At 38.8% G+C, this 13,534-nt stretch overlaps 1 non-coding gene across 1 annotated transcript; it reads right to left on the reverse strand.

Annotated features, from left to right (window-relative positions):
- Positions 1-237: 237 nt before the first annotated feature.
- TRNAE-CUC lies at positions 238-310 on the reverse strand. The gene has a single exon. It is a non-coding gene; the product is annotated as a tRNA-Glu (tRNA).
- Between the last annotated feature and the right edge of the window lie 13,224 nt (positions 311-13,534).

Here is a 13,534-nt window from a genome sequence, read left to right on the forward strand (position 1 = left end):
GGCAGGTGTGATAAAGCTGTATTACTTTAGAAATACTTTAATAGGTAAGAAGACTCATCATCCTGCTGGGTCATTCCTTGTCCTGAACAGGAATGCAAACCTTTTCCCATTTTCAACTTCATAGTGTATGAAATGTAGGACTGCCTTTAACTTTAAACAGAAACTAACTATAGATTCAGTTGTTTTTGTTTGTTTGTTTGTTCAGCTGCACTGTATCATACGCTTGTGGGATCTTAGTTCCCCAACCAGGGATTGAACCTGGGCCCTCAGCAGTGAGAGTGCGGAGTCCTAACCACTGGACCGCCAGGGAACTCCCAAGTTGTTTGTTTTAAGACTGAGCATGGTGTTGAGTGGATTCTAAGTATCATCTTGATTCAAGTGCAAAATCTTTGACCCTAGATGCCATCTTAATTACCTCTATTATCCCCCATAGTTTTTCACCTAATACTTTCTGTGCAGTGGAGTGTCAGAAATTCTTAGACAAATGAATAAATTTTAATATAACAATGACGTTAAACAGTTAAATGAAAGCTGTGTATTTAATGGTCTATACCTGTACTTTCATGTTAAGATGTTTTAAATCAGAATACATCCACTCCCAGGGTACCTCATGGTGTGCCAAAGATCCCCAGAACAGGGAGATAGCACATCATTCATAGTTCTGCATTGTCGGTATGACTTGTGAACAAGTCATTGAAAACATTATTTTATTAAACCTCAGACTGTAAAAAACTGGTTTGCTCCAACCTCTACACAAACCACAATAAAATTAATACTCAACATCAAACTCCAAAATATTCGCTAAATATTCAGAAACAATTGAATGGATTTGTTTTTGTAACTCTAGCAGAATTAGTAACTTTGCTTTTCTTTTGTGCCATTTTGTTTAGTTATTTTCTATTTAATAGAAGTTAAATGAGATTTGTTTTGGGCAACAAGCAATAATCAAGGCATCCCCAGAACGGAGCTAAACAAGACCAGACCATTCGGGGCTTAGAATGTAAAATTTTACAGTTACCTCCAAAGGAAATTACTCATACACCCTCAGAGATACAGACAAGACTGAGAACAGAAGGCATATATCACACAACTTGAAATGTGTATCCCCTTCCTGGATGCGTGTGTATGTTGCACTATGAGTTAATTTGTTTTGTAAATCTCCCAATTGTCTTTTTTTTCTTTTTTTTAAAATTTATTTATTTTATTTATTTATTTTTGGCTGCATAGGGTCTTCGTTGCTGTGAGGGCTTTTTCTAGTTGCGGCGAGCGGGGGCTACTCTTCGTTGTGGTGCACAGGCTTCTCACGGTGATGGCTTCTCTTGTTGTGGAGCATGGGCTCTAGGCATGCGGGCTTCAGTAGTTGTAGAATGAGGGCTCAGTAGTTGTGGCACATGGGCTTAGTTGCTCCGTGGCATGTGGGATCTTCCTGGACCAGGGCTCGAACCCGTGTCCCCTGCATTGGCAGGTAGATTCTTAACCACTGTGCCACCAGGGAAGCCCTCCCAATTAACTTTTGAATAGCGTGATTCAATTTGTTGGATGTGAATATTTAAGCTATGCCCCAATTTTAGGCCAGTTTTTATCATGTCTTCATCATTTAATATGATGAGGCTCCAACCTCTCTCTCTCATCCTTAATGAGTCCTTTAGAACTACTGATTGTCTCATTTTGTTCCATATTGAATGAACACAACATATTACGCACTTTATAAAACATACCTGGGATCTCTGTTCCCTATTGCTCACCAGCCTTGCCTTGAGTGACAACCAAGGTCAAAATATTATTTCCAAAGCAGCATTTCTCCAAACTCCATCTCTGAAGAAACTCAAGTTCTTTCCAAATAGTTCTAGGAGTCCCCAGTGTCTCAAGTGTGTCAAGTGCACTGAGTCCTTTTATCTTCTGTTTGGGATAAGATGCTGGAAAGCAAATAAGGAATTATATGGATTATATGGCAGCTATTATTTATTGAATGCTTGCTATGTGTCAAGGCTACACAAGTCACAAGGTAAAGGGTAACCTGGACGATGGCAGTAAACATTCCCCTTTCCTTGTAAAAACTCTGGGGGAGGGGAAGCTTATCACACATTGACCTCTGATTCAAACTTGGCCTTAAGATCTTCAAAACCTTGAAAAGACTAGAAGCCAGAAAACATTATAATTTCAAAGTTTTGAGTGATTTTCTATGTTGGAAGTTGTAGAAACCTGAATTCACGTCTGTGGCCAAATACCTCCTGATCTGGAACCCTTTCCAACAGCTTGTTAGTCCTAAAATGAGAAGTAAAGAACCTTTGTTGACACAGAGGCATTTTAAGGGACTTCATTTCTATGGCTGCAAAATTGCTTTGGGGGTGACAATGGTTTTAAAATATTTTCTGTGGGGAAGGGTGAGTTGCATCTGGGAGACTGGGACTTCCAGCAGGTCAGCCAACTATCTTCCTACTATCCTTCCCAAGTACCTTCTCTTGTTTACTTTTCAAAGTAATAGTTTCTCCCTTTCTCCCCTCTTCAGAACTCCTGCACACCACACCTTACTGTTACTCTATTTTTTTTTTGATGGCTTAGGTGCATTTTATTGGTTTTCTTTACCTCACCCTTACTCGTAATTGACCTTGCTTCAAACTTTACCAGAAAAATAAAATAGTGAGTCATTTGGGAATGATTCCTTTAAATCTCTTTAACCATTTGCAATTTGCCTGTAGCTGTTCCTCCTCTGCTTTACTTCTCTGTGTCCACAGATCCTAAACTATCACATCACGATCTTCATCTAATCCTAATCAAGCCCCCATCCCACCCCATGTTGAAAGACCTGCCTTAAACTAGAGTCCAAAACCTTATAAGTTCTGACTTCGCCCTCCCCACTGTGAGACACTTAAAGACTGTGAAGGTGGTGCTCTCTCTTAACACAGTAAGAATAAATTTATCTTATCAACCAGCTCTGGCTTCCCTCTCCCCTCAGGCATTTAGCTCCTTTCTCTTCTGCATTATTATTTTTTAAATATTTATTTATTTATTTAGGCGGTGCCGTTTCTTAGTTGTGGCACGCAGGATCTTCAGTTGCTGCATGTGGACTTCTTAGTTGCGGCATGTGAACTCTTAGTTGCGGAATGCGGGATCCAGTTCCCCAACCAGGGAATGAACCCGGGCCCCTTGCACTGGGAGCTCGGAGTCTTACCCACTGGACCAGCAGGGAAGTCCCTCTTCTGCATTATTATTCTCTTTCTCTCTACTGGGTCAGAATATAAATTTACCCTAACAGAGCCCATCCTTAAACAACACTCCCTTCACCCTTTAGCTTTCAGCCACTTTATTGCCTCCCATCACAGCAACATTAAAAACAAAAATGTTTAAAATAGGTAATACATTCACATGCTTCAAAAATTCCAAAGGCCGATTCCCATTGCTGGAGGCATCTTTTATGTACTTGGAGAGATATACACATGGAACCATACAGCAATAGCGCCATATTATACACACTATTCTCTACCTTTCACTAAACAACACATCCTGGAAATCTTTCTGTATCTGTATAGAAAGATCATAGCCAAATTTTTGGTAGTTCTTCCCCTCACTCTCCTCTCTTTAATCCATTCTAATAAGGTGGCTTCTGTTACTTCCGATGAAATGACTATCCTCAAGGTCACCCAAGATCTCCACTTGCTAAATCCAAAGGCTGCATGTCAGTCCTCATCTTATTACACTTCTTGGCAGCATTTGACACAGCAAACACTCCCTCCCTCTTGAAACACTTCATTGCTTTGCAGAGGAGAATTTGCTGGGAAGCGAATGAAGTATAGGCCACAGGGCTCCTCACGGTTACCTCCCCCTTCCAAGGACCTACAAGGAGTTCTAGCCATGTGTCCACAGGGTCATGTCATTTTGTGAAACTTGCAAAATATTTTCACCAAAATCAGTCAAGACCACTGTGTCTTTTCACTCTGATCTCCACTTCGTCACACTTTTCCCTGCGTCTCGGCATCCAGCTCAGAGAAGTCGAGTAGCAAATACATTTAGTTTGGATTTAGTCATACTGTATGCAGATACAGTAGGGGCTCCCCGGAGAAAGAGAACTAGGCATGGCTTTCTTGACGTAAGAAAAATCATTTTAGGCCTAAGCCATTCTGTCATCTAAGCCTGGCTCCAATGCTTGCTCTGGAACAGGTCTCAGGAATTAATGATCTTAAGGGAACAAAAGAATGCAGTAACAAAGCAGTCAAGAAACAACAGTTCAGTGATAAAACAGAGTCCTAGTTCCTCCTCAAGGGATATACATGACAACCTGATACGGAACTTCGGAACTTCGAGTTCTGCAGGAACTATGGCCCCCACCCAGGTGGACGATGGAATGATGATGTTGACCTTTTCTGACCCTCGTGACTTCAATCAACTAAAGCTTGGACTCTGTCAATCTTCGTCCCAATTCTATGCTGAACTCTATTATACTCAAGCCCTTCATGAATATGCATGTGCCCTTAGCTTAAAACTTCCCCAATTTAGCTGTTCAGGGAGACACTGCTTTGGGAAAGACCCCCAGTATTCTCCTTACTTGCTGCAAGTAGTAAATCCTTCCTTCCTCCTTTCTTGGCTTGGTCTTTTGGCTCGACACTGACCAAGAGGCGAACCCAGTTTTTGGGTAACAATACCAGTGTAGTGGTACCAGTATGGAAGGAGTTCCAGGAATAAATACTCCATCAGCTCACTACGCCACCTCACCCAGAGTTGTGACATGAAGGTGCAGGACCTGAGGTCATATCATGACACCCGGCTCTATAGGTACGTAGGATCAATGTCTGAAACATATAGAGCCAGAAGCTAATCTGTGAAAAAGTCTTTCAATTTTCAGACATGTATATCTGTAAGCAGGAATCAGATTGTCATTGATGACTTATCAAATTAGAAGTCCTCTTCTATCAGGAATATACTTGACCATGCAGCATATGTTACCAAACTCAGGTTTGGCTGCTTGCAGCTCTAAGGCCAATAATCGAGAGGTAAGTATCAATAGAAAAGAAAGATGCTTTAGTCAGAAAAGCCAGCAACCTGGGGAGAAGGTGGACTCATGTCCTAAGACAAACTCAAAAATTCTGCTCAGCCATGACAGTTTTTAAATGGAAAAAGGTGGCTGAGGTGGGGGGTGCAGGGGAATCTCGGGGAATCATCAAGGCAGGAGGTTGGCTTCTGCATCATTCTCCATTAGCCAGGCATGCAGGCTGCCTAACTCTCTCTTCAGATGTCATCTTGCCTGTGAAACCTGCCTGCAGGGTTGTTTAGGGAGCAACCCTTAGTAATTGGTAGAGAGCTAGTCATTATTTAACTACTTAATTCTTCATTCTTACTTCTTTTTATCTAGGAAAAGAATCAACAGCATAGGCAAGGCTTGGTGTGCATTCAGGAGAGTGTAAGTCAGGAGTTAGTTTAAATTGCCTAGTGATCTCATTCCTATAATTAGGTTCTTTCAAAGTTAGAGGGGAACAGAAATGGACAAACAGGAAACGGGCAAAAGAGCTGCTTTCAATTCCCTACTGTCAACATCATTCCACTTCTATGGGATTAGAGGTGAAGGTCCATCTTCTATAACTTCATGCTGACATAAGGTGCCATATTCTTAGAGTAGAAGATGTCAACATGGGTCTGTAGCATCTCTTTGCTGACAATTTTAGTTGCCCACTTACAGATATGTGCAGAACAAGCTACAGTTATTTTGATGCCCACAAAGATACTTATTATTATGAGCAATAATGTTAATCCCATTCTCTTGAGGCCAGTTCTTGGAACTGTGTTAGCCACAGATTCAGTGCTGCTCAAGATAGAGCAGTTTATGTCAAGGCTGCAGGCTGGTCATCATGCAGTAAGCTTTTTTCTCTGGTGATAGTTACAGTATCTGTAAAACAACTCAGGAATATGCATCAGACACTGAGTCTGTGACTGTATTGTCATAGCCATGAACTGCTTGGTTTTGTACTTCGGGGGCCCTGTAGGGTTCTCCTCTGTTCCATATACATTTTTAAAAAGCACTGTGCTTTTAAAAATGGGAAACACGCAAAACAGAATTTATCAGAATTCCCGTGTTTGTAGGGCAGGAACTTGAACAGTCCTACTGTGAATACACACGAGTGAAGTTGTGTGTTTTATGCATCCTGACAATATTGGATTGCATTTTACTATACTTGCCACATCTTGTCCTTCAAAATCTGGTGGTTCCAGATGAAATGGCACCAAAATTGACACCAAGAAAGTCAAGTGATCTGAAGAAACCAGTGTTCCAGACACAAAACTCCTACACTTTTTCATCAAGAAATCAATGTATCAGAATAAAAGGAATTTGATTTCACAACTACATTGCTCTATACAATGTAGCAGCAATTTAAATCACATTGGGGGACTTCCCTGGCAGTCCAGTGGTTAAGACTCTGTGCTTCCACCGCAGGGGATGTGGGTTCAATCCCTGCTGGGGGGACTAAGATTCCGTATGCTGTGAGGCACAGCCAAAAAAAACCCCCCAAACAAACAAACAAACAAAAAAACCACATTGGAATTGCTCTTGTGTATGCCTAATTTCCTAATTTTAGAATTTTTTTGGGGGGGTACTAATGATCATTTCACTATTTAACTATGATGATGAGGAGGTATCCTTATGGAAGCCAAAAACATAAACTGAAAGAAAGAAGACAGGTAGAAACTTTAAAATGCCAAAAATATTTCTTATTACATCACAACAGAAACTAAAGGCTCTTGTAATCAAAATCATGAAGATTAGGGAAAGATTCATGATAGCCAACAGAAGAGACTAAAGTGATTATGGCAATCAAAACACTTCTAAACAACAAACAGAAAACAGAAGAAGGAAGATGGTAGAAAAACTTTGTAGATTCAATAGAACACAAAGAAGGTCAGAAGGTACCTCATTGTGATGAATTCATTGATTTTGATAATTGCCATAACCTTTCATTGTGGTCTGTTTAAGGAGCAATAATTTCATTCAATACTGAATAATGAAAGAGTTCATTTTTTCCACCAAATTTTGATCAATAATATTAACAGAGAATTAAACAGAACAGATCATGGGAAAACATATACTTCTCAAACAGATATATACATTTAAAAAATATTTTTTAAATGGCCAAACTGCTATGAGAACCTGGGTAGCCTATTCTAAAACTAAAGGTTTGCATTTATCATTTTGTTTGTAAACTGTTTTCAACAAGACAGACATTACATCAGATGGGTTTTTGGACTGGATAAATATATTAAGAGGTTTCAAAAGTCAAGTACATTCCACATAGCACTAGAAGGCCATGTTTACTTGAAATACATGGAAGTCCAATAAAAATGCACTAGACCAATTTCTTGAAAAGTAAACAGGAAAAACATGCTGAATTATTTTGAAATGCCATAAAGTGTAGCAGCAGCTATTAAATTTTTAAATAAAAATGGCTTCAGAGGTCACAGTGAAAAAATTGTGTTCTTTAAACAAAGGCAATTTCATGGAAATCATTGAACTAATTGCTAAATTCTATTCTATTTTTGCATAAGGACTTGGAAAAATGTCAAAATAAAAGAACAATGTGACTTATCTGAAATCATATTAGAAATTAATCAAAATAATGAAAAGGTATTCAAAATTAAGTAGTGAATCAAACAAGCCAGATATCCCATACCATTCCATTACTTAGAGTCTATATTGGAGTGATGAACGCTGATCAGATGGTGATTATTGTTTTTTCTTTTTTCTTTTTTCTTTTTTGGCCTCATGGGGCAGCACGTGGGGTCTTAGTTCCCCAACCAGGGATCGAACCTGTGCCCCCTGCAGTGGAAGTGAGGAGTCTTAACCACTGGACCTCTGGGGAAGTCCCTGATTATTGTATTCTACATTAACAATAGAAACACCCTTGAACAATTTTTAACTTTTCTTTAACTGAAAACCATCGATTTGTGCCTTTATTCAACAAATGCAATTTTCCACTGAACAGTATTCATGGTCAGTTATGTTATCATGTAACTGTTAGGAAAGGTGAGAGCAAAGGGCTACCAGCATTCTTTTAAAAGATCAAGTATGTGGAATTTTCGTAATTTTGGTGGAGAAAAATCTGCCTTGATAGTACCTGAAGTTATTGACTACTTCAGTATTTTGTAACAGTTAGGAAGACAGTAGAAAACCTTTTGGGTTCCTCTCACATATGCAGCATTTGAAACAAACATGTTTGGATTTTTCTTTAAGAAATCTAAGTGTAATGAGATGATCTGCCTGTTTTAAGGATGTTCTAAGCCTTGCAATATGGATACGACAATGTTTCAAGGATTCCAAAACATATTTTTCAAAGACTCAGAAAGCCTAGCACAACCAGATGCAAAGAGTTTATTCAAAAATTTGGTGAGATTAGACTATGTTGTTTTAATTGCAATTTGGAAAAATGTTTTGGAATATTTCAAAAAACAAGTGAGAAATTACAGACTTTTGATTTGGATTTATATAAAGGATATTTCTTATGTCATTTAAAATTTATTTATACATTAAATAATGGAGTCAAAATTCAGAAGAAAAGATAATGGAATGTGAAACAAAAGTGATGGATTAATTATTCTGATACTGAGAAGCAAAGTGTAACAAAAAGCCTGCAGATCATACTAAAAGCAGTAACACATAAGGAGGAAGAGCTACACTTTGACTAGAAGGAATGAATAAACTTGTGGATTGTTTGGAAATTCCACTAATAAAGAGAAGTGAATCATAGAAGCTCAATGGGAAAAGATTTAAATTTCTTACTAATTTTCACTGGAAAACTGATACTGATGAAACTAACACAAAACTTCTTATATGACACTACAACAAGGACGGTGATAACAACTGGTTAATGAGTATTGTCAATTCAAAAAACATTTAAGGTAGCTATTGCAGAAGAAAACTTAAAATGCCCTAATATCTTACAGCTTGTGAAACAAACTTGATAGATGTTTTCCAAAGTTGACATCAGTCCTAAAAATGTACATGACATTATGAATTATGACTTGTGAAGCTGAAACTTTTAAAAATTAGTAATAATAACAGTAATAACAAAATGAACCCAATAAAAAATACTATAACAAATTATGTGTGAGGTAGATTGTCTCATCTATTAATTTCATTTTAGAGTCATAAATGCTATTATATTTGTTATGAATAGAGGCTATTGGGTTTGATAAGATTAAATACTGAGTTAACCCAGGGTAGCTTCCCAGTCTCTTCCTATCGCATCACATTGTTTTATTTTCATCATAGCAGTTATCACTAGCTAACAGCTTTGTGTTAATTGGTTTGATTGTTCTCTGCTTACCTGCTCTAAAATGCAATTCTTGTGAGAGTAGTGACCTTATCTGTCTTATTTAATGTTTTATCCTCAGTGTCTAGAACAGTGTCAGGCACAGAGTTGGCCTCAATCGGTGGTAATCAAATGGATGGATGGATGGATGCATGCATGCATGGATGAATGAATAAATGAATGAATGAAGAGAATGGTGATATTGTCTGTTTCCTATTCACCCCTCATATTGAATTTGAATCTCTCTTGGTTAAGAAGTGATGATCAGAAACTGACAGAAAGGCTAAGTGAAATTCTGAGCATGGGCTGAAAGCCTTCTATGGGAGATTTTGGCAGATTCTGGATGCAGACAGAGCTGTGTGGGGCTCAGGTGAGAAGATGCGGCACAGAATTGGGGGGAGACATTCTCCTTCACTCCGCATCACTCCCAGTGTTCCTATGTAACTCTGAGGACTCGTGGCTTTGGTGGCTTCCAAAAAGCCTTGGCAAGGCTTCTGTAGTTTTAGGAGAAGCCAGTGATGTTGGCAAGTTGGAGCTGGAGAAGGATGTGATGGAACACCATATGGTACCTAGAACTACCATCTGGGTTGTAGGCACTTGGGAGGCTCCCCTTTGGGGATTTCCAGAAATTACTCGCGCTGTGGGCAGGTAAGTTCTGCCTGAGCAGATAGGGACTGGATGGTAAGTTCTGCTTGAGCAGATAGCAGATATTTAGAGTCATGGCCATTTGCGCACCAAAATTAATTTTGACATCTTCTTGAGTTTACAGGCTGATGGGGCAAGCAAGGTACAGATTACATACATATTACCTCATTTTACGTCATCTAGATCTTTGACATAATCTATAAATATAGCTCTGTAAGAATCAGTATTGAGCTACATGATAATTGTGCTGTCTCTTTCTCTTGTCCTTAATTTGGAGCCACCATACATAGTTGTAAATGTCAAGGGCCCCCAGCTGAGGGATTCTGGGGAGTTGAAATCCACTCCTTGCTTCACTTGCCAAACCTTATGCCCTAGCATAGGCTTCTTCTGCCTGGAGGAGAAGTGCTTTTTCTTAATCGACACACAAATACTATCTGCTCACTGAGACTTGGGACTGTGGTCCACCTAAAAGGACATTATTTATTTGCATGAAATATGTGTATATGAAAAAGGACATTTTTTATTTGCAAGAAATATGTGTATATGAACCAGTGGAATCCCTGCAGAGGAAATGACATGAACCAGGGCAGAGAAGTGGGGGTAAATGCAAGGTCTGTGAGCTGTGGGGAGGGGTGGAGACAGTGAAAGACAGTTGCAGAGGGTCTGTGTTGAAACGTAGTGGGATTTTTGCAGCAGACTAGTCCCAGAAGAGGGAAATTATAGAAACTACTTCGTTAAGGCTCAGCGAGAAAGGAGGTAAATATTTTTTAAAAGTCCATGTTGGGGAGGGTGAGGAAACAGACACTTCCCTATAATGCTGGTTCAATATAAATGGTATAACCTCTTTGGGGGAACTTTGGCAGTTTCTACCAAAATTACAAGTGCACATGCCCTTTGACCCAGAATCTTTTTCTTTTTTTCTTATTAGTTATCCATTTTATACATATCAGTGTATACATGTCAATCCCAATCTCCCAATTCATCACACCACCTCCCCCACCCCCCTGCCACTTTCCCCCCTTGGTGTCCATACGTTTGTTCCTTACATCTGTGTCTCAATTTCTGCCCTGCAAAGTGGTTCATCTGTACCATTTTTCTAGGTTCCACATATATGCATTAATATACGATGTTTGTTTTTCTCTTTCTGACTTACTTCACTCTGTACGACAGTCTCTAGATCCATCCACGTCTCTACAAATGATGCAGTTTCATTCCTTATCATAGCTGAGTAATATTCCATTGTATACATGTACCACTTCTTCTTTATCCATTCGTCTGTCGATGGACACTTAGGTTGCTTCCATGACCTGGCTATTGTAAATAGTGCTGCAATGAACACTGGGGTGGCATGTGTCCTTTTGAATTATGTTTTTCTCTGGGTATATGCCCAGTAGTGGGATTGCTGGGTCATATGGTAATTCTATTTTTAGTTTCTTAAGGGACCTCCATACTGTTCTTCATAGTGGCTGTATCAATTTACACTCCCACCAAAAGTGCAAGAGGGTTCCCTTTTCTCCACACCCTCTCCAGCATTTGTTTTTTGTACATTTTCTGATGATGCCCATTCTAACTGGTGTGAGGTGATACCTCATTGTACTTTTGATTTGCATTTCTCTAATAATTAGTGATGTTGAACAGCTTTTCATGGGTTTCTTGGCCATCTGTATGTCTTCTCTGGAGAAATGTCTATTTAGGTCTTCTGCCCAATTTTAGATTGGGTTGATTGTTGTTTTAATATTGAGTTGCATGAGCTGTTTATATATTTTGGACATTAATCCTTTGTCCGTTGATGCATTTGCAAATATTTTGTCCCATTCTGAGGGTTGTCTTTTCGTCTTGTTTGTAGTTTCCTTTGCTTTGCAAAAGCCTTTAAGTTTCATTAGGTCCCATTTGTTTATTTTTGTTTTTATTTCCACTACTCTAGGAAGTGGATCAAAAAAGATCTTGCTGTGATTTATGTCAAAGAGTGTTCTTCCTATGTTTTCCTTTAAGAGTTTTATAGTGCCCGGTCTTACATTTAGGTCTCTAAACCATTTTGAGTTTATTTTTCTGTATGGTGTTAGGGAGTGTTCTAATTTCATTCTTTTACATGTAGCTGTCCAGTTTTCCCAGCACTGGTTATTGAAGAGACTGTCTTTTCTCCATTGTATATCCTGGCCTCCTTTGTCATCGATTAGTTGACCATAGGTACGTGGTTTTATATCCTGTTCCATTGATCTATATTTCTGCTTTTGTGCCAGTACCATATTGTCTTGATTATTGTAGCTTTGTAGTATAGTCTGAAGCCAGGGAACCTGATTCCTCCAGCTCCGTTTTTTTCCCTCAAGACCCCTTTGGCGGTATAACAATTGTAAATATTTATGCACCCAACATAGGAGCACCTCAATATATAAGGCAAATACTAACAGCCATAAAATGGGAAATCGACAGTAACACAATCATAGTAGGGGACTTTAACACCTCACTTTCACCAATGGACAGATCATCCAAAATGAAAATAAAGAAGGAAACACAAGCTTTAAATGATACATTAAACAAGATGGACTTAATTGATATTTATAGGACATTACACCCAAAAACAACAGAATACACATTTTTCTCAAGTGCTCATGGAACATTCTCCAGGATAGATCATATCTTGGGTCACAAATCAAGCCTTGGTAAATTTAAGAAAATTGAAATCGTATCAAGTATCTTTTCCGACCACAACACTATGAGACTAGACATCAATTACAGGAAAAGATCTGAAAAAATACAAACACATGGAGGCTACACAATACACTACTTAATAACGAAGTGATCACCGAAGAAATCAAAGGGGAAATCAAAAAATACCTAGAAACAAATGACAATGGAGACACGACAACCCAAAACCTATGGGATGCAGCAAAAGCAGTTCTAAGAGGGAAGTTTATAGCAATACAAGCCTACATCAAGAAACAGGAAACACCTCGAATAAACAACCTAACCTTGCACCTAAAGCAATTAGAGAAAGAAGAACAAAAAAACCCCAAAGATAGCAGAAGGAAAGAAATCAAAAAGATCAGATCAGAAATAAATGAAAAAGAAATGAAGGAAACAATAGCAAAGATCAATAAAACTAAAAGCTGGTTCTTTGAGAAGATAAACAAAATTGATAAACCATTAGCCAGACTCATCAAGAGAAAAAGGGAGAAGACTCAAATCAATAGAATTAGAAATGAAAAAGGAGAAGTAACAACTGACACTGCAGAAGTACAAACGATCATGAGAGATTACTACAAGCAACTCTATGCCAATAAAATGGACAACCTAGAAGAAATGGACAAATTCTTAGAAGTGCACAACCTGCCGAGACTGAACCAGGAAGCAATAGAAAATATGAACAGACCAATCACAAGCACTGAAATTGAAACTGTGATTAAAAATCTTGCAACAAACAAAAGCCCAGGACCAGATGGCTTCACGGGCGAATTCTATCAAACATTTAGAGAAGAGCTAACACCTATCCTTCTCAAACTCTTCCAAAATATTGCAGAGGGAGGAACACTCCCCAATGCATTCTACGAGGCCACCATCACCCTGATATCAAAACCAGACAAAGATGTCACAAAGAA

The sequence above is a fragment of the Balaenoptera musculus genome, chromosome 16 (genome assembly GCF_009873245.2).
Source record: "Balaenoptera musculus isolate JJ_BM4_2016_0621 chromosome 16, mBalMus1.pri.v3, whole genome shotgun sequence".
Taxonomy (NCBI): Eukaryota; Metazoa; Chordata; class Mammalia; order Artiodactyla; family Balaenopteridae; genus Balaenoptera; species Balaenoptera musculus.